The sequence below is a fragment of the Scyliorhinus torazame genome, unplaced genomic scaffold, assembly GCF_047496885.1.
Source record: "Scyliorhinus torazame isolate Kashiwa2021f unplaced genomic scaffold, sScyTor2.1 scaffold_141, whole genome shotgun sequence".
NCBI lineage: Eukaryota > Metazoa > Chordata > Chondrichthyes > Carcharhiniformes > Scyliorhinidae > Scyliorhinus > Scyliorhinus torazame.
Window position 1 is genome coordinate 252,545 of NW_027307868.1, and position 7,837 is coordinate 260,381.

The 7,837-nt window shown below is 59.1% G+C and overlaps 1 long non-coding RNA gene across 5 annotated transcripts; it reads left to right on the forward strand.

The window, feature by feature from the left end:
• Positions 1-2,920: 2,920 nt before the first annotated feature.
• On the forward strand, positions 2,921-5,858 carry LOC140405597 (uncharacterized). 5 transcript variants are annotated; one of them, XR_011938689.1, is made up of 5 exons: positions 2,921-3,075; positions 3,182-3,316; positions 3,958-4,259; positions 4,371-4,550; positions 5,105-5,858. It is a non-coding gene; the product is annotated as an uncharacterized lncRNA (long non-coding RNA). The 5 variants fall into 5 exon arrangements; XR_011938690.1 differs by having other exon boundaries at positions 2,922-3,075; positions 3,182-3,275; XR_011938688.1 differs by lacking the exon at positions 3,958-4,259 and having other exon boundaries at positions 2,926-3,075.
• The last annotated feature ends 1,979 nt before the right edge of the window (positions 5,859-7,837 follow it).

The window sequence follows — 7,837 nt, forward strand, 5'->3', positions numbered from 1 at the left end:
GCCCCCAAATAGACCCAGCCCACTCCTCCGAGACCACGCCCCTCAAGAGACCCCGCCCACTAGCCTTAAGCCACGCCCACTCTCAGGAGACCACGCCCACTCCTCCGAGACCACGCCCCCTCTCAAGAGACCCGCCCACTCCTCCGAGACCACGCCTCTTCTTTGGAGACCACACCCCTGCTACTTGGCCACGCCCCTATAGAGACCCCGCCCCTTTCAAGAGACCCCGCCCCCCGTTTTGAGACCACGCCCCTAACCCGAAACCCCGCCCACTCAAGAGACCGCGCCCCTACAATGAGACCACGCCCCTACCACCAAGCCACGCCCACTCTGGAGACCACGCCCCTACCGCTAAACCCCGCCCAATCAGGAGACCACGCCCCAGAGGAGCCACGCCCCCTCTTTGGAGACCACTCCCCCAAGACCACGCCCACTCTCTGGAGACCACGCCCCTGACGAAGCCCCGCCCACCCCTCCAAGACCACGCCCCTACGCTTAAGCCCCGCCCGCACACTAGAGACCACGCCCCCTCCTCAGAGACCACGCCCCTCTCAAGAGACCACGCCCCCTACTCCGAGACCACGCCCCTAAGGTTAAGCCACGCCCACACACTAGAGACCACGCCCCTTCTTCTGAGACACCGCCCCCTCTCTAGAGACCCCGCCCCACACTCCGAGACCACGCCCCCTCCTCCGAGACCACGCCCCTAAAGAGACCCCACCCCTTCTCCGAGACCGCGCCCCTACCCATAAGCCACGCCCCCAAAGAGACCCCGCCCCTTCTCCGAGACCACGCCCCTACCAGTAAGCCACGCCCACTCTGGAGACCACGTCCCGAAAGAGACTTGGCCATGCCCCTTCTCAAGAGACCCCGCCCCCTCTGCTGAGGCCACGCCCCTCTCAAGAGACCCCGCCCCTAGCCCTAAACCCCGCCCACTCTCTGCAGACCCCGCCTCCTCCGCCGGTCCCGCCCCCTCTCCAAAGACCCCGCCCACCACCCAGACACCTCCCGTCCCCTGTCAACTTGGAGTGAAACTTTTCTCCTCTGCGGGTTCGGGCAAAACTTTCCGAGAAGAGAAACCGCGGCGAAAGCTGCAGAGACGCTGCGTTTAAAACCCCTGCAAAGCGGCTCCGCAGAGAGAGGGAGAGAGAGGGAGAGAGGGAGAGGGAGGGAGAGAGGGAGCCTGTCCCTGTCCCTGTCTCTCTCTCTGTCTCCCTGCACTCCCCTGTCTCTCTGTCTGTCTGCCGGCCCCCGGCTCTCTCACACCCACAGCAATCCGACCCGGGACAGAGCGGCGGCGGCACCCACCGCCTTTCAGTCTGACCGCCGCCCCCGCACCCAGGCTGCATTCACCCTGCACAAGGCGGCACTTTTTGCTGCTACTTCCAGTTCGCACACTTTAATTCCGCAACATCCACATTGATGCTGCCCCGGCCAGAGTGCAAGGGGGTGAATCTGAACCTGCTCCCCGGGAAAGAGCGCTCTCCCCCGGCCAGAGTGCAAGGGGGTGAATCTGAACCTGCTCCCCGGGAAAGAGCGCTCTCCCCCGGCCAGAGTGCAAGGGGGTGAATCTGAACCTGCTCCCCGGGAAAGAGCGCTCTCCCCCGGCCACAGTGCAAGGGGGTGAATCTGAACTTCCTCCCCGGGAAAGGTGCACCTTCCCTAAGGGAGTGAATCTGAACCTGCTCCCCGGGAAAGAGCGCTCTCCCCCGGCCTTCCCTAAGGGAGTGAATCTGAACCTGCTCCCCGGGAAAGAGCGCTCTCCCCCGGCCTTCCCTAAGGGAGTGAATCTGAACCTGCTCCCCGGGAAAGGTGCACCTTCCCTAAGGGAGTGAATCTGAACCGGCTCCCCGGGAAAGAGCGCTCTCCCCCGGCCAGAGTGCAAGGGAGTGAATCTGAACTTCCTCCCCGGGAAAGGTGCACCTTCCCTAAGGGGGTGAATCTGAACCGGCTCCCCGGGAAAGGTGCACCCTCGGAACCGGTCTGCTCCCCTTGCCGCGGGGTCCGGGAGCGATGGGCAGCGGGTTGCTGTCCGAGCCCATCCAGGAAGCTCCCAGAGGCGGCCTGCCCGTCAAATCGGCCCGGGGGGCGGATATTAAGCCCGCCCACACTCATTCAAGCCCAGGGCAGCCGCCAAGTGCGAGTGACAAGTCATAAACCAACTTTCCAATTGCCACTGGTTTATGACTTGCCCGCGCTCACAGCGCCACCACCGCTCAGTGTGGGTGTGAGGGATCTCTCAGCAAGTGCTGACTCGTCCCTCTCCTGGCTTCACATTGTCAGTGTGTGTGTGGGTGAGGGATCTCTCAGCAAGTGCTGACTCTCTCTCTCTCCTGGGTTCACATTGTCAGTGTGTGTGTGGGTGAGGGATCTCTCAGCAAGTGCTGACTCTCTCTCTCTCCTGGGTTCACATTGTCAGTGTGTGTGTGGGTGAGGGATCTCTCAGCAAGTGCTGACTCTCTCTCTGCTGGGTTCACATTGTCAGTGTGTGTGTGGGTGAGGGATCTCTCAGCAAGTGCTGACCCTCTCTCTCTCCTGGTGACCTCAATCCCTGTGCCAACAAAAGAGCCAACACGCCGTCACGCCTTCTCCACGACCCTCTCAACCTGGGTGCCGACTTTCAGGGATCCACGTACACCGAGGAGGACACCGGTAGATCTCTCTGCTCACCCGCACCGCCCGCAATCTTAGCTGATGAGCCCAGTGACTCTGTCTTCCTGTTATCCCTTCCAAAATGAATCAGCTCGCCCTTGAGACTCCCACTTGCCACCTCCCAGCCCAGCTCTGCAGCTTCCCTGTGTGTGACTTGTAACACGAGATTCACTCCACCGACACTCGAGTGTCGCCTGCAAATTGACTCGCCCACCCTTCTACGGGGGTGGGGGGGGGGGGTCACCTCCAGCTGTCTGCCTGGCCTGGGGTTCTGATTCCCGTCTTTCCGTCCGGCAGAGCGAATGTTGGAGGGAGGAGGAGGAGGAGGAGGAGGAGGAGGGGAGGAGGGCCGGCGGCGCCAGCCGGAGCGGGGAGATCTACGGGCGGCGGAGCCGATGCTTCTTGGCCAACCTGACCAGGGCGGTGAGTCTGGGCAAGGGTGGGGGGGGGCACCGAGACAGGAAAAGGGCCTCGCTGTGTGGGGGGGGGGTGACGGTACTGAAGCGCTGACCTCGCCTCCCTCCCTCAGAATCAGACGTCGGACGCCTCGGAGCCAATGGGCGGACGCTGCTACCTCCATCGCTTGGCGGGGGCGGAGAAGGAGTTTCAGGTCCAAGTTCAAGGTTCGCCATGGCTGCCGTGCAGGGCGGGCGAGAGCGTTCAGGTAGGCCCGGGGTGGGGGGGGCCGACCCTTGACACGTCGGCGCCGATCCCCGGCACTTGGCCTGAGGTAAAGGCGCCCGGCACCGAGGGGGAAAGGAGCAGCGCGGATGGAGGGTTGGTTGACGAGTAGAAAGCAAAGAGTGGGGGATTGATGGGCGTTTCTCTGCTCGTGGCAATCAGCAGCCAGCGGCGTCCCTCGGGGGGGGGGATCCGTGTTGGGCCCCGCCACCCGTTGACGATTTACATGGATGGTTTGGAGTTGGGGGACCAGGGGTTGTTTCCGCTGGGGGGGGGGGGGGGGGCATAGCCTCAAACGAGGGGAAGTAGATTTAGGACTGAGCGAGTTTAGGAGGAACCCGCTCGCCCAAAGGGTTGTGAATCTGTGGGACTCCTGGGTGAAATGTTTTTCAGATCAAGGCGGATCGTCTTTTTGGGGAGGATTAAGGGTTGTGGTGTTTGGGCTGGAAAGTGGAGCCGAGTCCACAAAAGATGTCCTTGAATGGAGGGGCCAGGTGGCCTACTCCTGCTCCTGGTTCTGACCAGACCACTGATTGCGATGCCTCTTAATGCACGACTTAACTGGTTACTTCACCCCCCCCCCCCCCCCCCCCCGTTTCCCCACCCCCTCTTTCTGGGTTCCAGGTGCCGGGATTCCGAGGCGTCCTCGCTTGCCCGGGCGGGCGCCTCTGCCGCCGTGACGACGGCCGGCCGCCGCTCCCCGAGGCCCGGACGCCGAGAGCCCCCGGGACGGGCCCGGCCTCCTCCTCCTCCTCCTCCGCCGCCCCTCCTCCTCCTCCTGCGGGAGGGGGCGGCCAGGGCGGCCAGCCTGGAGGCCGGATCCAGGTGGGCATCCGTGTGCGGGAGAGCGCCGAGTGCGCGGAGATGGAGGAACGGGAGGCAGAAGGGGCGGCCGACGGCCTGGCCAACGTGACCGCGATTCACAGGTAAACCAGGCGACAGGGCGGAGGGTCGGGACCGTGACAAGGGCAGAGAGCACTGGGTGGCACATCAGGAGGAGCTGAGCGGTGAAAGATTCTGCCTGTCCCTCTCCTCAGGTGCCACATACGGAACCCACACACGTGCAGCAGCTTGGAACTGTGCCTCGAACTCTGGGAATATGCCGGGTGTTCCCAACATTCCGTCCCGTCACTTCTACAGCGTCTGGAAAAGATGATCAGAGCGGGGAATGTACAACTGAAGATTGCTGGCAAAACCTGTACGACCGTCAGCATCAGGTACAGAGTAAAGCTCCGTCCGCACTGTCCCCATCAAACACTGCCGGGACAGGTACAGCACGGGGTTAGATACAGAGTAAAGCTCCGTCTACACTGTCCCCATCAAACACTGCCGGGACAGGGACAGCACGGTGTTAGATACAGAGTAAAGCTCCGTCCGCACTGTCCCCATCAAACACTCCCAGGACAGGTACAGCACGGGGTTAGATACAGAGTAAACCTCCCTCTACACTGTCCCCATCAAACACTCCCAGGACAGGTACAGCACGGGGTTAGATACAGAGTAAAGCTCCGTCCGCACTGTCCCCATCAAACACTGCCAGGACAGGTACAGCACGGGGTTAGATACAGAGTAAAGCTCCCTCGACACTGTCCCCATCAAACACTCCCAGGACAGGTACAGCACGGGGTCAGACACAGAGCGAGTGTGAAGGCGAGCTGAGGTTTGACCCTCTTTGGACACCTGGAACGTGTATTGAGCCACTGATGACGTTGCCTGTTTTGACCTGCTAACGTGCCTCTTCTCTGTCACCTCTCTCCCCCCCCCCCCTCAGGTCATCGAGCGGATCGAGCCCACCGCCCGCCGCGTCGACTGCGGGGTCCGTGGTGGCGGCGGCCGTCTGCGGCTCGCTGGGGGCGGCCGTGGCCGCCTGCGGCTGGCTGGGGGTGGCCGCCTACCGCAAGCTGCGCGGGGGTCGGGGTCGGGTGCACGCAAACAGCCGGCGGGCGGCCTGAAGCGCTGCCCGACCCCCACCCCGGGAGACGGAGGGACCGTCAGTAACGACAGGAGACGAGCGGAGAGTGAAAGCGTGGCTGGAATGAGCTTGAAGATACCTGCTGGCAGCACTGGAAGCAGCGCCTGCCCCCCCCCCCCCCCCACACACACACACACACTTTTGCTTCATCTGCCTGCCTGTCTGCCCAAATGGCGAATGCTGCCAAGTGGACAGGAGCCTGAATTGGAGGCCATTTCCATTCCGAGTTGTACACTTTGACTTGAATTGGCAGCAGCACTTTGCGGCGACTGGAAGTCAGCAGAAATGGAAGTTTCAAACTTGCCAGGTGAGGGTGCCAGGACGTGAGGCAGTCAGGACGTTGGGTTATTAAAAACTGACCGTTTTCATCGCATGCCAACTGTTTGATGAGAAATTCCAATCCGAGGATTGGAGTGAAAAGCCTGTGTGTGTGTGTGTGAACAATACAAGATGTCCAATCTGAAGTGAAACTTTGCAGTGAGCTTTGTTTTTGTGGCCCAGCCAGGAATCTTCTCTCCAAATGGAGGCAGAAATGAAGTGGTGTTTAACTGGTGATTTCTTGCTGCTTTTTGACTCATTCTTGTGGAAAGCCTCCCTCAGGCGACAGACGAATGGCCATTCCCAACATGTCAGAAATGGAGAGGGAAAGCAGCAATGTGAAAGCAAAGCCAGAAATAAGGACAGGACAGAATCTGCTGCCTGCCTGCCTGCCTGCCTGCTTGCTGAATGAAACATGAGCAGAGGCAGGCCAAGTGTTTCCCTTTGCAGACTCAGGGTTCGGTTGGAGAAACAGGGCTGATTCAGTCCCTACTGAACCAATCTCTCTCGCCCCTAGGACAGTCGGGCAATCTGCCTGTCAGCCGGCTGACCCTTGGCTGCACTCCCTCTCTGGCAACTGTATCCTTTCTATGTCAGGGAGAGGTTCCAACTGCACCCAGCACTCCAGGTGTGGCCTCACCGAGACCTTATCGAACTGCAGTGAGGCATCTGCACTTGTGAATTTAAATCCCTCTGGCAATAATGAAGGCCAACTTATCATTGACCTTCTTCACTGCTTGCTGCGCCCGCTTTGAGCGACTGGTGTACAAGCTCCATTGGTCCATCCACATTGCCCCCAACATATGACGGTTTAAATCCGACTCTTTCCTTCAGTCTTTGTTTGACACTTAAGTGGGACAAGTGTGCGAATCGCCTCAGTGTTGTGCTCACGTGAAATGTCCCACCATGAAGTCAGTTCAAATGACTGACTGCTGACGGTGGATTTGTTGAACCAGATTCCCAGCAAGAGATGGGGAGACAAACAGAATTTCTGAATTCAAGATTGAGAATCTCCATCAAACACTGTTAGCAAAAGTACATCATGGGGGTTAGGTAGAGATTCCACATCCCTCTAAACTGTCCCCATCAAAGGCTGCCAGGACAGGTCGAGCACGGGGGTTAGACACAGAGTCAAGCTCCCCTCTGCACTGACCCCCATCAAACAGCCCCTGGTACAACAGGTGCCAAACTATTTGAACTTGTGCTTGAGCCCGATTAGACGGAAATGTTGTCCTGTGGGCTGACAAACAGTTTGTCAGTAAGACTGAGGTCGGCCTGGTACTGCACTCGACAACATTGGTGGCACTTGCCAAATGTACGGTGCGTCGCTGTCTGTGTTGTGTGAATCCCCAGCTGTGAAATATGTGTGCCGTTTAAACTTGCACCGTTTATGCCTTCTCATCATCTGTAAAGATCAGGTTTCTCTTCTTTTAAAGTCTAAAGTACACCACCTTACATTGGCCGACACTGAGAGACGTCCACAGTTGAGTCTCCTGCCAAAACATGAATACCCCTCCCTGCAATTTGATGTTTCCAGCTGCGCTGTCTCAAGTTTGGTGTCATTGTCAAACCGGGATGTGTAGCATTCTATCAAATTGTCTTAAATGGCTAATATATATATGTGTGTGTGTGTGTGAGTGACTTTGTGCGTGCCAATGTGTGTGTGTGCACGCATGTGTGTCAGTCACGAGGGAGGGAGAGACACGGGGAGATGGAGGGATGGATGGACCATCAGTAATGACAGAAGACGAGTGGAGAGTGAAAGCGTGGCTTTAATGAGCTTGAAGATACCTGCTGGCAGCATTGGAAGCAGTGCCTGCCCCACACACACACACACTTTTGTTTCATATGCCTCCTGCCTGCTTGTTTGCCAAAGGCAGGCGAATGGTGAATGGTGAATTCAGACAGAAGCCTGAATTTTAGGCCCGATAAGATGGGACGCACTCCCTGTACATTTTGACTTCAACGACGGGCAGGGCCCGCTGGGGATTTGGAAAAGGGGAGTTGGGACCCACCCATGGGAAAGGGACGGAGACTCGGGGACGGAGACTCGGGGCCAAACCTGGGCAGAAAATGGGTCCCATTCAAACGGATCGATTGTTGTGGAGGGGGGAAAGAGTGAGAGAGACGGGAGAGAGACAGACACACATGGGGGAGAGAGACAGACACACATGGGGGGGGGGGGGGAGAGAGAGAGACAGACACACGGGTGGG